The sequence below is a fragment of the Myxocyprinus asiaticus genome, chromosome 9 (assembly GCF_019703515.2).
Source record: "Myxocyprinus asiaticus isolate MX2 ecotype Aquarium Trade chromosome 9, UBuf_Myxa_2, whole genome shotgun sequence".
NCBI classification, from domain to species: domain Eukaryota; kingdom Metazoa; phylum Chordata; class Actinopteri; order Cypriniformes; family Catostomidae; genus Myxocyprinus; species Myxocyprinus asiaticus.
The window spans coordinates 46598204-46614980 of NC_059352.1; positions in this window are offsets into that span (position 1 = coordinate 46598204).

The window sequence follows — 16777 nt, forward strand, 5'->3', positions numbered from 1 at the left end:
TACAACTGATCACAGACCAGCACTGCTTTGCAATTATTTGCCCCATGGTCTCCTAGAAACACACAGTTATTTTTTACATGGCTTGTCGAACATTTCGCAGCAGTTTCCTGGTGAAATGAACACTGGTGACGCTACAACAAGAATTACTTTCATTCACTTTCACACAAATCATGAGTAAAACACCATATGAAGTGCTTTCACGAGCACTGAAGTGCTTTCATGAGATCAGGCTCATTATTTGAATAATTTTGTCCCTCACCAGTCTTACTTTTGCAGTATCAACTATTTTAGATAAACCTAAATGTAAAAACTGAGGTCACTTTACATGTCAATCAGACAGTCTCTTCCTGTAAAATTGGGTGGCTCTTTGGCAGCTCCATGCTGGAAAATCCAGTTTAAGCTGGTAGCTGTGTTTTGGAACATGGTAGCTGGTTTCTAGCTGGTCCAAGCTGGGAGACCAGCTTACACTAGCTACCAGCTTGTCATACCATCTAAAGGTGGTCAAGCTGGTTTTTGGAACATGGTAGCTGGTCGACCAGCTAAGGACCAGCTTGGACCAGCTCATGACCAACTTGGACCAGCTCATGACCAAATTGGACCAGCTCTTGACCAGCTTGTACCAGCTCTTGACTTGTTTGTACCAGCTACCAGCTTGAGCTGGATTTTCCAGCAGGGAGAATAAGCTGCAATGTAGACTATACTTCATACCGGAACTCAAAGTTCTTGTTATGACCTCAAATTCTCTATTTACATAGGATATATATATATATATATATATATATATATATATATATATATATATATATATATATATATATAATCCTTACACACTGTAATAAACCTTATTTTATTTTGAAACAGGGAAAACAGGTCATACCGGCGTATGATGGTCAAACTGGCATTTTGAACATGGCAGCTGGTTTGTTGCTAGCCCAAGATGGTCTGCAAGTCCTAGCAATCTTGACAAAAGATGGGCTACCAGGTCCACCAGACACTTATCCAACTAATCAACCTTCTAGAAAAGTGTGAACCAACTAATAACCATACCTTGCTAACTTGGACCAGCTAGAAACCATGAACGCACTTCCAAAAGCTGGTTTTATCTGGATTTTCCAGCAGGATACCCCTCCCTCATCCCCATCTACAAGGTGACTTCTTGCACCAGAAAATATAATGTATTGTTGTAGTTGATTGTGTGCTTGTTCTTAAGACATAGATATCTGCCCGAATGATGAAATGGCTGTCTGTAAGCTTTAAGCTTTTTGTTTAAACACAGATTTGTGTCACATTTCCATTCCAACTATACAAATAGAGCCCCAAACAAGCCGTGCTCCCACCATGCATCTATAATGCCATCTTTTCCTCTCTGGGTTGTTTGTATTACTACGCTTGGGGTGTTTACTTATAGAACCACCATGATAGATGGTCAATGAAAAGTGTGATTTCAAATGAGTCCACATAATTTGCTTGTCTCAAGTTGCATTTATAAATGTAAACCCACCTTTACTGTTGCTATCTTCAAAATGTAATGTGCTGTGATTAACATTCAAAAACTCTTTTACCCAAAGCCCCTTGCTCTCTCTCTCTTTCTCAGAATATCTCTTCAGTCCACACTTAAAAATGGACCAGTGGAGTGTCACTTACTGTATAATATCTAATTAATGAGTTAATTAAAAAAACGTTTCTCTGCTTTTTTCAAATGGTGTCAAAGAGAGCAGATGTCTATATATTTAGCTCTAAAGTCCTCAGTAAAAGAGGATCCATTACTCTCTTCCCTTTTAAGACCACTCAGAATGGCCAGCGCAGTTTTCTTTACAGTGTTGACGTATTTCCTTTTAAAATAGGACATTAGAGTGGGAAATCGAAGGTTGGGGCTCATTCCCTTTTTCACTTATCTTTCCAAAGGCAGGGTTGGGGAGTAACGGAATACATGTAACAGGGTTACGTATTTAAAAAACAAAATATAAGTAACTGTATTCCACTACAGTTACAATTTAAATAATTGGTAATTAGAATACAGTTACATTCAAAAATTATTTTGATTACTGAAGAGGTTACTTTGCATTTTATTGTCATTTGTTTAATTTAATATTTAGGCCTTTCAGATGGAGAACATTTATACATATAAATGATGCGAGTCCATTTGAACAACGGTGAAACACTTTCTTATGATGTGTTACATTCATACGAGCAGACATTTGAAGTAAGTCTGGAGCAGAAGAAATAGAAATAAACCTTTTGTAAATTGTCAGCTTTACGCTAAGCTAAAATGCTATTTCTTGCCATTTTACATGCACATTACCAGGCACGATCATATTTTTTATCAAGAAAATTCACGTTGGATCATAATTTCTTTTTCTATAGTAAGACCTTTGATTTTAGCGCAAAAATCACATTCTTGATAATGTCATTTTTTTTTTCCTATAAAAATATCTAAAAACTTAAAACAAGATCAATTTGATATATATCTTGTTTTAGAAACAACACTGCATAAGATATTTAGGTTTTTCAGAGAATATATTTTTAACATGTATATTTTGTCTTACTGTACTGTCAGAGTTTTTATAGTCAAAAGTGGAAAAAAAAAAAAATCTACCAGTGCTGAAGAAGTAATAGTAATACTATTATAAAGTATTTATAATATGTTACTGACCTTAAGTAATCTAACAGAATATGTTACAAATTACATATTACAGCATATATTCTGTAATCTGTAGTGGAATACATTTCAAAAGTAACCCTCCCAACCCTGTCCAAAGGGGAATATATTTCTAATGATAAAATATACATCTTTAAAGACAGACCTACAGTGAGCTCCGAGGTTGTTAATCGATTGTATATGGTTCTGTTAAAGCCATCAGAACACGTTATTTCAGCTTTGTAATAAAAAAGAAAAATGTGTTTAAAGTAGAGCTGTCAAAATGAACACATTAACACATTTACTTTGAGCTATATGGTTGAAATAAAATATATATATTTGTAGAAAATGCTTATTCTGTGTCTCCTCTTTGTAACACCATGGTCAGGTTTGATTGCAGGCATAATGACATTAACTACAAAAACAATTTAAAATGCTAAACTTTGACAAATAATAGTTTGATAATGTCTAAATATAGTATATATATCCAAATGCATATCTTGTGTTAAAATATAAATGTTAAAACAAGCCATCAGACTACACAGTATGTGGCTACAGCCATCTACTGGCTGTTTCTGGCATGACGTGGTTTTCAAGTCATGTTTTTATATTTTGTTCACCAGATGGCAGCAATCTGCCTCCAATTTATATCACATTCAAATGTTTTCTTCATGTAGGTTAATATTTATTTATTTATTTATTTATTTTTACTTGCTTGTTTGTATTTGCAATTTAGTGGTAAAATTTTGAAATTTACAAGTAAATAAGAAATGCATAATTTTATTGTTCTTACTTTAGGGAAGAAGAAATTATATCATTATCATCATCATCATCATCATCATCATCAAAAAACAAACAAACAAAAAAAAAGTTTACATATCTGACCGTTCTGGTCAAAAATGACTGCAAATACCAAAGGGAGGTGCCATTTTCCAATACCATAGGAGGGTTAACTATCACCAAAACACAGAATGAGATGATTTTGTCTGCAAGCATTTTTCATGTGGAGTTCAAAACAGTGCAGTCACCCTGATGCGTATCATGAATGCAGATTCACAATTGCTGTAGCAAAGCAGATAGCCACAGTCTACCGGCAGATTAATACTATAACAAATTAAAGTTTAAGAGATTTAATGCCTATGCAATGAATATGCAAACTATGGGGAGATTAGTTCTTACAATTAGTCAAACTACCACTTAGACTTTGGGAAACATTTAATGTTACTTGACTTGGTGCTATTTTAGTGCATTTCTATCTTTATACTGTGGAAGGCTTTGTTTGGAAATTATTAATAAAGCATTATATTGTTACATATTGTTTTCTTTTCTTTCCTAAGAATGAAAGGAATGCATTTTGAAAGGGAAAAAAGCATATTAACAGTCAAATTTCAGCACTTTCAAAATCTGTGATTAATTAATTAACTATGAAACATTATGCGATTAATCATTATTAAAAGTTTTAATTGACTGACGTGTGTTCAGTGTTCAGAACAACTTCATCACAATCTATATAATTTGAGGCATAATGTTAATTACCAAAAATTATTTTTGACTCATCCCTCCTTTTCTTTAAAAAAAGAAAAATCTGGAATTCACTTACAATGGAAGTGAATGGGGCCAATCCATAAACGTTCAAATACTCACTGTTTCAAAAGCATATCCATAAGACCTAAAACAATATGTGTGTTAACATGATTTTAATGTGATAAAATCGCTTACTAACATTTTCTGTGTAAGGCTATATCTAATTTCACAACTTTGTTGCCATGACAACGTAATGACGTAAACCATAAAAATTACGATTTAAAATTTACAGCCCAAATAATATACAAGTATTAAAAAAAATATATATATATAAGTGTATATAAGTGCTTTTATAAAATTATAAGCTTCACATTGGCCCATTTCACCTTTTAAATGCCTTACTGTAACCTCGCTTTTGCCTAAATTTTATCCTCAAGTTTGAAATTTATTTTTTTTGTGATAATCAACATTATGTCAAAAATGCTGTCGATTGAGCTTAACTAGCATTGAACACAAAATATTCATTTAAAAGAGGAAGACATGGACTAAAAGCCACAAAACTCTCATTTTGATTACATGGGGTCTTTGAAAAAAAAAGTAGCTTTCACTTGTTTTTCTCCCTTTAGGGTCAAGCAACATGATAGAAATCTAGGTAAAAGCATATTGTAATAGATGATGCTATAATCCGGCAACGACACAAAGAGGACCTCTATGGACATCTTCTATGACCTGAAGGGCTTTTTGTGAGAGAAAGCTGGAAAAATAGAGGACACGCTTTAAGTACAGTATGCATCGTAGATAAATTCTACATGGGATGGCGAAGAGGTCAGGTTTAATGTCACTGATGATGTCGCCTCTGGATGAATGGGGCACGAGGGATCCATCAGGGGCCTGGACTCCCATTTCAATGACCTTGATGCATGTCTGCACGGGGAGGAAAACACAGAGTGATCCATGTTCGCATGCTTTTACTGTGTCGTTCAGTCCACATGGCACATTTCTCTCTCTCTCTCTCTCTCTCTCTCTCTCTCTCTCTCTCTCTGTCTCTCTTGGTTGTAGGGTCAGACTGCTAACACAGTCATAGCCTCAAAAAAGCATCAGCTATTTACTATGCTGTCACAAACATCTCCCTGAAGAGACCTCTGCCAGGGAACGCGTGACAGACCAGAGAGAGACTTATTAGAAATACATGATTAAATAATTTGTTTTTAATCAGCGTAGAGGAAATACTGATTCTGTGGAAATGAAGCATGGGGTTAAAAATAGTAATTGGGGAAAACTCGCACTCTCGAGGGGGCAGTGAGATCTTCTTGCTCAGTGATTGTCAACTGGTTTTGCTTCAAGACCCAACACAGTACCAAAATTTTTTTTTTTTTTTTATCATAGAGAAGTACGGTAAACAAAAATGTCCCTAAAAACAAATGTTGAAATGTATTATTGGTTTATTATTGGTTTATAATCGTCTCCTTAAATTTTGTTGGTTTCATGCTCTCGGCAGCCAATTTTTCATCACACAAACTGTTTATTCTCGTTGCAAGTGAATTGTTGTGGGGAAAATTACCTTGAACCTGTATTTTCCCAAGCTGCAAAAGAAGAAGTTCTGATTGCAAGATTCAAAAGTATCACCTTATGGTTATAATGTAATTAGGGCAACACTCCCTTACGAAAAATGAAAATGGTTTTACTACAGCAACCATAGTTTTACCATGTTATTTTTTAGTAAAACCATAGTAACAACAAAATTTTATTAATTTTGACTAAATTTGATTATCTCTATTGCTGCGTTTTTATTACAATGTGACTAATGTAGAGTTTTGTGACTACAGTGCTAGTTTGTTGGAAAGTGCAGCTCGTTACTGGAAAAGTTACAATATCGTGAAATAGCAGAGCTACTGTAACGCTAATGAAAAATGTACGTTAAATGTAAGTATCGCTACTTTTAGTTAACTACCACTGCAAATGAACACATATTTAATATAGTCAAAATCATATTTTCTTTTATTTTGTGTAGTTTTGTCCATGGTTTTCAAGGATGAGGGCATATCATGCAAGCTGTCCCATGATTGCATGTCTAATTTGGCTAACTTCTACCAAGTGACAGATCTGTTGTAACAATGACTGAAAAAATAATAAGAATGAATTAAGAGGAAAATTAGATACCAGAGTGTTTAGATGTCAGTCAGATATATATCAGATTTAGAATTACATTTGAAAGTGGTCTAAATCAGATGCCAAAAAAACAAAAAAAAAAACAAAAAAATGATCATAAATGTTTTTGGTGTTTATCTGTTTTTGCAATAATCAGATGTGAAAAAAAAAAAAAAAAAGAAAGAAAAAGAAATCTGTTAAAAAGCTCTGAATTGGTTGATAGTGTAAAAATGGCCCCAGAAAACATCCATTCCAAAAAACAGACAAAAAGTAAAATTCTCTGAATACGTCATGAGAGACGAGTGTGTGCTTGATCTAATTATTAAAAATAATGTTATAATAAGCTGTGTAAACATGTTTATTGACCCAGTGTCCCAATCTTGTGTGTTTTTTACGTGGTGTAATTGCGGTTCAACATCCAATGGAGACAAATACTTCTGGAGGATACATCCATTTGTCTTAATCTGATGTGACCTACATCCTAGACATCTTCTCCTCTAAAGCCGAATCACACACTGGATTGCAGGAGCACACCTCTTAGCTCTGCATAAGTGTAATTGATGACTCTGACCTTCTAATGGTCCGGCATATTCAGTTTCTCACAGATACAGCATCTCGTGTCTTTTAAGGGCACGAGTACACAAATAAATTATCCGGCGAGGTTTCACCAAAAAGAACGAGATAAAAAACATGGGAGCTGTCATCACATTCCTCCATGAGCGAAAAGGTTAATCCTCAATCTTGGATTCATTTGAGTGCAAGCCTGAAAATTACATGAGAGACATGCATGTTTTCTATCACTCTTTATCCTTGGCCCTCAGGTTTTTTTTTTGTGTGAGTGTTTTTTTTTTTTTCTTATTCTTATTTCTGAATTGGAAAGGGATGGTCTTAAACACCCGCTGCTGTATTAAACTCAAATGCTGCTGAAGTGGATTGGATCTCACCAGGAAACAACACTCTGGCTAATCTAACACAGTCAATGTTCATCAACAATAATGTGTCATCTGCTGACAAGGACAAATTGGTACTCTGAAATGGTTTGGCAAGAGATCTCAGCATGATGTGCTTGCTAGGTTCCTCTCCAGACTCGTACACGTGTTGGAGCCATTTTTCTATTTGTCAGTCTATCAGTAATTTGTTATTAGGGTTGGGAATCAAAAAGCATTCCTTATTTAGAACCTTTTTAACCTAATTCTCTTAATATATATATATATATATATATATATATATATATATATATATATATATACTGTATATACAGTTGTGCTCAAAAGTTTGCATAACCTTGGAGAATTGGTAATATATGTACCATTTAAAAAAAAAAAAAAAAAAAAACCATGAGTGAGCAGGCAAAACACATTTCTTTTATTTCTTATGGGATTCATATTCAACTGTAGGTTATAACAGAATGGCACAATCATAAAACAAAACATGGCAACAAAGAAAATAATGAAATGACCCCTGTTCAAAAGTCTGCATAACCTTAGTTCATAATACTGTGTATTGCCCACTTTAGCATCAATGACAGCGTGCAGTCTTTTGTAATAGTTGTATATGAGGCCCCAAATTCTTGCAGGTGGTATAGCTGCCCATTCGTCTTGGCAAAATGCCTCCAGGTCATACAAAGTCTTTGGTTTCTTGCTTGAACCGCACATTTGAGATCTCCCCAGAGTGGCTCGATGATATTAAGGTCAGGAGACTGTGATGGCCACTCCAGAACCTTCCCCTTTTTCTGCTGTAACCACTGGAGGGTCAACTTGGCCTTGTGCTTAGGGTCATTGTCGTGCTGGAAAGTCCAAGAGCGTCCCACACGCAGCTTTCATGCAGAAGAATGCAAATTGTCTGCCAGTATTTTCTGATAACATGCTGCATTCATCTTCCCCATGCCTTTAGAGCTCACACACCCCTAAAACATCAGTGAGCCACCATGCTTCACAGTGGGGATGGTATTCTTTTCACTATAGGCCTTGTTGGCTCCTCTCCAAACATAGCGCTTATGGTTGTGACCATAAAGCTCTATTTTGGTCTCATCACTTCAAATTACAGTGTGCCAGAAGCTGTGAGGCGCATCAAGGTGTTGTCGGGCATATTGTAACCGGGATTTTTTGTGGCATTGGCACAGTAAAGGCTTCTTTCTGACAACTCGACCATGCAGCTAATTTTTGTTCAAGTATCGTTGTATTGTGCTCCTTGAAACAACCACACCATCTTTTTCCAGAGCAGCCAGTATTTCTCCTGAGGTTACCTGTGGGTATTTCTTTGTATTCCGAACAATTCTTCTGGAAGTTGTGGCCGAAATCTTTCTTGGTCTACCTGACCTTGGCTTGGTATCAAGAGATCCCCAAATTTTCCACTTCTTAATAAGTGATTGAACAGTACTGACTGGCATTTTCAAGATTTTGGATATCTTTTTATATCCTTTTCCATCTTTATAAAGTTCCATTACCTTGTTACACAGGTCTTTTGACAGTTCTTTTCTGCTCCCCATGGCTCAGTATCTAGCCTGCTCAGTGCATCCACCTGAGATCTAACAAACTCATTGACTATTTATACACAGACACTAATTGCAATTTAAAAAGCCACAGGTGTGTGAAATTAACCTTTAATTGCCATTTAAACCAAGGCCAAACATTCAAGGGTATGTAAACCTTTGATCAGGGCCATTTGGGTGATTTCTGTTATCATTATGATTTAAAAAGGAGCCAAACAACTATGTGATAATAAATGGCTTCATATGATCACTAACCTTAAATAAAAGACTGTTTTTTTTTTTTTTTTTTTTTTTTTTGCATGATCAGTCATATTTTCAAAACCAATGCCAAAATTTCACAATTTCTGCCAGGGTATGCAAGCTTTTGAGCACAACTGTATATCATGTGCGATCACCTGTTGCCACACCCAAGCAGAGATGCTGTCATCTTTCTGAAGATCAGCATTCTCAGTGAAAAAATAGCTGTCAAAGAGGGGGTATTTCTCCCTATTTCGCGGTAGCCGGTGCGCAAGAGTCATTCACTCTAGAAAACGCAATGTCCTCCGCCATTTTAAACAGTGTGCCCACTCCAATGTGGAAAGTCCGATAAGAGTTAAGCGCCTTCAGTTTGTGTAATTAATCAGTCTGTAGTATAGTAGTGTAGTATGAACGATCAGGAGCGCTGTTGTATGTAAACACTGGCTGACGCGGATTCACTTCACGTCACCTAACTGGCTCATATTACACATAAAAATGACCACCTGCTTTTGCCATCACCTGCTGGCTAACATATATAATGTAAAAAAAAATACATGTAAAAAAAAGACAAACAGTAGCTCTTAACACATCTGCACTGCTCTTACACTTTAGTTCAGAATGGCACGAACACAAGCGGAGTGATACACACAGTGAAGCGTCAGAATGCTGATGGTGTCAGACCATCAGTGCTCATGGAATGTCTCTTGTCCAATCAGATTTGAGGACCGGAACTAACTGTTGTATATATATATATATATATATATATATATATATATATATATATATATATATATATATATATATAAACAGATCCTGGTGTCATGAATAAAACAAAAAAAAAACATCACTTTAGAAAATGATATTACTTGGCTCCTTTCACATTTTGCAGCTTGTGATTTGTGGCACATCTGAGGTGAGGGACCCTATTTTTAAAGCTAGCACATCACTTTAAGTCAAAACTGCAATAAGTCAATAGGCATAGGCATGAAGTTTTGGTATTTTCGTGCAAGCATACGCTAAGTCTAGGCGCAAGTGGGTTTGGCGCAATTGTGCATGCAAAACGCTAATGGAATGGGTCAAGTGCAATTTAATTTGAAGGTTCTTCTCAGGTTTTTCCACTGTCTGCGTCCTATTATATAGTCCACTTCCTGTCAAGCACCAGTAATATACACAAAGATAGCACATTCATAAGAAGTTGGTGGTATAAATGGTGGAATCTCCAAACTGCAAATGCAGGAACTGTGTTTAGACTTTGCACTGAAAACAGATGTGCTTTTCAAACGTCTTAGCGCAGAGAACTATTTCTCAGGAAAATAGCAATTTGTGCCTTTTGACACTTTATTAACATACAATACACCCACAGATAGTGCAAATACTCCCACTCACTGGCACTTTGCGCTGGCATAAAAATTGGGCTTAGAATTAGCACTCTCATGAAAATTGGATAAGTTGTAGCACTCGGTGGTTGCACGTAGCTCTGCTATTTGTGCACTTACGAAAATAGAGTCTGAAATGTCTGAGTGGCGCTTAAACAGAATTACAGTACATTTTCTCCAAAAAAGTTGTGTTTTTAAAGGTGCAATCGGTAAGTTTTTCCTCATTTAAAAAGTTTAACTCCTAAAGACATGAATTGTAATTTTGCAATATATATAGGAAATCATGAGCACTCACATTAAAATGAAGACTCCAGTGATATCAGTAACCTTATAAAAGCTGTTTTATTCTACATGGAGAAGGTCTGCACATGGGGGCTGCCATGTTAGAATCACATGGTTAGAGTCACATGACAAGCCGATTACATAATCTCAGTAACCGTCCTGTTATTTGACACTTTCACTCATTGATTAAAGTAATCAGCTCTCTGTGAATATTACATTTCTACAATGGCATCTGAATCTGAAAACTATTGATTTTAAATTATGCTGCATCAGTGTTATTATCATTAATGAAAATAAAAACTAACATACAGGTTACATGAAAAACTGAACTAAATTAAAACAAATTTTTATGAGTAAAACAAAAAAAAAAAAAAAAAAAAAAAAAACAAAACAAGCAAAATAAAATAAATAAATAACCACATACTAATAGATTTTTTTTTTCAATAAACTGTTTATTCTAAATCTGCCTTCATTAAACATGAAAACGCTACTAGATAGCAATAACACTAGACAACTATGAGAAATGTAACAACGTTAAACATATTTAAATGGTATCAGTTAAAGGGATAGTTCACCCAAAAATATAATTCTCTCATCATTTACTCACGATCATACTGTCTCAAAATTGTATGACTTTTATTTCTTCTGCAGAAAAAAATAAACAAAGATATTTTGAAGGATGTATGATGTGTTTTAGTCCATTAAATGTGTCAATAGGGTCCAAAACTTTCAAGCTCCAAAAAGGACATAAAGGCAGAATAAAGGTAATCCATACAATTCGAGTGGTTTAATCCATGTCCTCTGAAGAGATTTGATCACTTTGAATGAGAAACAGATCAACATTTAAGTCCTTATTCACTATAAATCTTGTTATCTAGCCTGATTGGAACACTGTGTAAAATTCAAGAGGGTGATTCTGTACCAGGTCCTTAATCCAGATTTCACTGTACATAAAAAGACCAGCATTTTTATTTTCTAATGTTTATCATCAACTTTTTGGCAATGGCATTACATTTTAAAAGTTTCCCCCCAAAAAAACTAAACCCATGACACTATCATTTTAACTCGCATCTGCATTTTCAAAATAGCCCAAATGAGTGTGAAAACCGCAAACCTGGCAACACTGTGTCTTGTTTGTGTATAGCTCTCTGCACATGTGTCAAGCTCGAGGAAGTGTATGAATGAGCTTCTCTCATGAACGCGCCAAGATGACTGCATACTGTATGTCAAGATTTATGGTAAATGAGGACTTTTTGGTCTGTTTTTTGGTCACGAAACTGTCATAAACTAGCTAAACAGTCAGACATAACAAGGTCTAAGCAAAATTACGATCAGAAATTGGAAATAAAAGCTGAATTGAAAACTATAATAGTCCTGCAGTACATCCTGAACAAAGCCAGAGTTTGCACATGCTGTTAGTCTCAAAAGGGAACATGTAGAATTATGATGTGGGCAGGTAGCAGGCAGCATATGAGCGACATGGATATGGTTTAGATGGATTTCCGACATGCAGCTCCATTGTAAGCTGTGACACAAAGACCTGTGATGCCTGGCAGGAGCTTTACACCCATGTCCAGAAACCACAGCAGGCTGGAGGCTAGCAAAATATATCATCTACTGGTCCAGACATGAGGATAGAAGCGTGGAAGAGAGAGGCAAAGGAAGAATTATCAGAGGGAGAAGGAGGGGGCCGATGAGAGAGAAAACCGCCCCATAGCTATCGTTCCTCGGGGGCAGGAGTTGGCGGGTGACGGCACAGATGGTACTTATCACCATGGGTATGGAGTGTCTTCGGCTGGGTAGGGGGTGGGAAGTTTACGGAGATTTGTTGAGAGGTAGAGAGAAGACGGCGTGACATGTACGGATGCAACGGTAAGAAAGCTGGGGATTGGAGACGGGCAGCAAGTGAGGGTTCTCCATCCTGATCCAGTCATAGATGAAAGAGACCTGGAGGAACAAGCCATTTGTGTGTTTGTGTGTGTGTATGTGTATGTGTTGGGTAAATGGGGCTATTCATGCAGTGGGTAAGAAGGGAGGAGAGAGATGTAGGAGGGGGTGGAAGGACTTGGAGTGTCTGAATGGGTTTCCTGGCAGTCGAAATGCTGGGTGGCACATGAAGAACGGCGGATCCTCCAGAGGCAAGTCTGTGCCAGACAGAGCCAGCCTGCATGATGCTGTGCCATGTGCTAGCATGAAACAGACCTTGTGAATATTTTGTTTATGATAGATAAGTCACTCGGTAGAAACAATGTTTGACTGGAGTGATAAATGAACTTATAAGAGAGAACAGTCTGCCCTCACATCATTGACTCAAATGAAGCATACCGCTTTCTGAAGAATCCGGCTAAAACCAGTGGCAACCAGCCCCTTTGGTCTTTGGACCCCTAATGATGCATTCCAGAGCTTTGCAGATGTACATTTCTGAAATAATAATAATATATATATATTAAAAAAAAAAAAAAATAGGTATTGCACTAACTGAAGCACCACATGTGTCGCTTATTCTTAATAATAGTGTATTTGTGGACTTTTGAAAATCAAGATTGTGACATTATTGGTTTTACCTTTTGAATGAAAATGGTCTCTACTCCGTTTGCGGTCTGTTAATTGTTCGCATCTGGAGCTTGTAAAGTGTAACATTAACTAAGATATGACATCATATACACTTTCTACTTCTTAAAATGTTTGTTAATGTATCACACGATTCACATGTGATTTCCATGAATTCATTAATAACCTTAACCTGAGCACAATGTTAAATTCCTGACCTGAAGTGATGATTTCATGTCGGAGCTCATCTGTCCGTCTCTTAAAGCTGACCACATTTATGTCCACATCAGTGATTAAGGTTATTAACTGGTTAAGACTTTATTCCAAAATAAAGTTTAATGCTCCATAAAGGATTAAATGCTCCATAGAGTATTCATCTATTAGGAATATTCCTCCTTATGTAAAATTGAAACTGAAACTTCCTCTTCTTTAAACTGTGCTGAATTTGAAAATGTTAAGTGTTCTTGAACTCAGGTAAGGTGCTATATAAATGTAACATTAGTACTATTATTATTATTATTATTATTATTATTATTATTATTATTTAACTAAATAATGGTGTCCTATCATAAAACAAAATCCTGATAGAATGAATTTGCATTTATTATTCACTGCAAAATGTGTGCTTGACATTTCACATTTTGCTTGACACCTCCTGCCTCCAGAATAATGTTGTTATACACAAACAATCGAAAATTCTGTTTCATGCAGATATTAATATCAGAAATACCAGGAGAAATCACAGTTAACAACATATTCCACAGTTAATGTAGTCTACAGATTCAGCTTCATCTGGTAAGAAAAACAAAAGAAAAAAAAAAGAATACAATAACATTTGTTTAAATAATAATTGTATAATAATAATAATAATAATTATTATTATTATTATTATTTTTAATATTATTATTAGGCTATTATTATTAAAAGGCATACAAGGCATATTTTATCAATAGAAACTATAAATGTAAGAGTAACACTTAAAAATGGATGTTTCATTTAGTTTTGACGCACTTCTGTTTTAAGCCCTGCCCACATCCGGTTCAGTCCGAATGCAGATACAGATAATTTTGTTATATGAACAGATTAGGGGTATAAATAGAACCTTTCATCACGATACGATCTTATATCAATTCTCTTGGCCTGCAATCCGATATTTGCCGATACTTCAGAGTCTGCCGCGATACGATTTCGATTTGATTTGATTCGATTCATTGCCCTGCGATCAATATTCCAATATTATGTGCCTATTTTACACAATCAGTTAAAAAAAAAATTCCCTCAAATGCAACCAAAATATAATTTGAATATTTTATTGAGCTCTCTGAAAAGTGAAAATTTAGTATCCACATTGGGACATCCACAACAAAATAAGGTACTTAGCCAGAATTGATACAATTACAATTATAATTGATGAAATTAAAAATATCTTAAATGCTTCTGGAATTACAAGTGTTTCCAAAAAAAAAAAAAATTCTAAATTTTTTGGACTCTTGGCATTTAATGCAACAAGAGGAGCTAAAGTCAGCTGGTTTTAGTAATAGACCTAGCTCTTTCAAAATAGAAAAGCTCTTCCAGCGCTTTGCACATGTACATTTCTGAAATCCAAAAACTAGGTATAGCCTATGCGTTTCACTAACTGAAGAGCCACCTGTGTCACTTATACTTATTTTTGGACACTCGAAAATTTAAATCTTGACATTATTGTTTTAATGTCAATAAATAAAGGCACATTTCTAATTTCAACAGTATTTGTACTTCACACCTTTGTTTTATTGGACGAGAAAAACTACCTTCATACCATGTGACCCACATTTGGTTTTCGACCATTGAAAATGGGTAAAATGTAAAAATGTTTGCACTGGAGCCACATTGAGAGCCCCGATATCTCTGGGATTTAACTATCTAGGGTCCTAAAAATGAAGATACAAAAAGGAAAATTTGTTATGAACCAGAATCTTAAAGGATATTAAGTATTTTTATTACTTCAGGATTTATAGGCACTCCAAATTTGGAATAAAAGCACAAAATTATTGTTATTATTATTTTTTTCTTTTCTTTCATTTTTGGACTCACATCATTGGCATATAATGCAGCAAGAGCTGCAGAAGTCAACTTATTTTAATAATAGACCTATCTTTCTCTGTGTAATAATAAAATAATGACACAGCCACCTTTCCATGGTCATTTTTTACCTGTAGATTTGCTCCAAAATCATAGGTGAAAATTGTCACTTTGACCTCCCTCTATAAGATAATGGATTACTCAGTAAATATTGATCCATGGCATTTAATATTTTGGCTTTCATCATCATTTCTGTTTATCTTTCTTCAGAAAAAGTATTAACAAAATCAAACATTTCAGACAGGGAAGTATCTGAAATTTGGTTGATTTAACGTGGAATAACCCAGCAGGGTACACATTCTCTTAAATACATATTGTTCAGTGTTGTAACTCAGTATATTTCTGATTACACTATCTTGTGTACAATACAGTGTAATCTCAAAAACAAAACCACTCCTAGAGGATCTGAATGATGCTAAAATGACCAAAAGAATTGAAGTGCTTTTATGACATCAGTGAGAGTGAAGAGGGAAAATACCCAGTTAGAATGAGAATAAATGGTTCTCTGTTGTAAAAACAAACAAACAAAAACAGACAGACAAGATCCTCTCATTTAGCAAAATGTGTTAATAAGTGTCCCCTACAAAACAGAGAAAAAACACTAGTTTTCATTACACCACATATTCACTCATTCTGCCAATGAATAACCTTGTTCCTATACTTTGTAAAAACTCAATTCTCGGGTTGTTGATGGACTGACAGCCCTGGGGCCATATGTTTTGCAAATTATACTCCAGTCGGTAAATCAGTAAAATAGAGCCAAACATACTCGAAAAGAAGCTTGAAAAAAGTCACCAGACGGGTGATGGAAAGCATCATTTATTTGCTTCTAGAGTAAAGTTGGTTCTTTCATTCACAGAGCAGAGCAAACAAAAGACTGGTTAGGAAATGTGCTGTATCTAGCAAGCAATTTTAAACAATAGGGGAATTTGGGAAGTCCCCAAGCTGGCACTAAGAAAACACCTCATGGCAGAAGTAGAGCAGAGAACTAATGATTCCAGCAGGTCTCCAAAGACCTACAGCCCCAGAAACTTGATCACTGTCAGCGCTGCTGCTGGGTCGCCCCGCTGTTTGCTCGTGATCGGCCCACGACAGCGTGCCAAGCCAACAAGTCCTGCAGCCACCATTTGCATATGGCCCGTGTCCACTAATATGTTTCATCTGTTGTCGCAAATATTTATTCTTGTCCTTGGACCAGCTCATTGAGACCAATGTGTTTCTCACAAACCATTATCAATCATGATGGACTGAACATAGGTAGTATTTTTTTATTCCAGAATTTGCTTACAGAAGAATTTCTCCCACTGACTTTTATTGTGAATGCATGTGCTTTAGAACAAGTTTACAGGCGTTTATTTATTTTTATTTTTTTTCAACTATGGGAACTGTTATATCCCAGGACACATCATT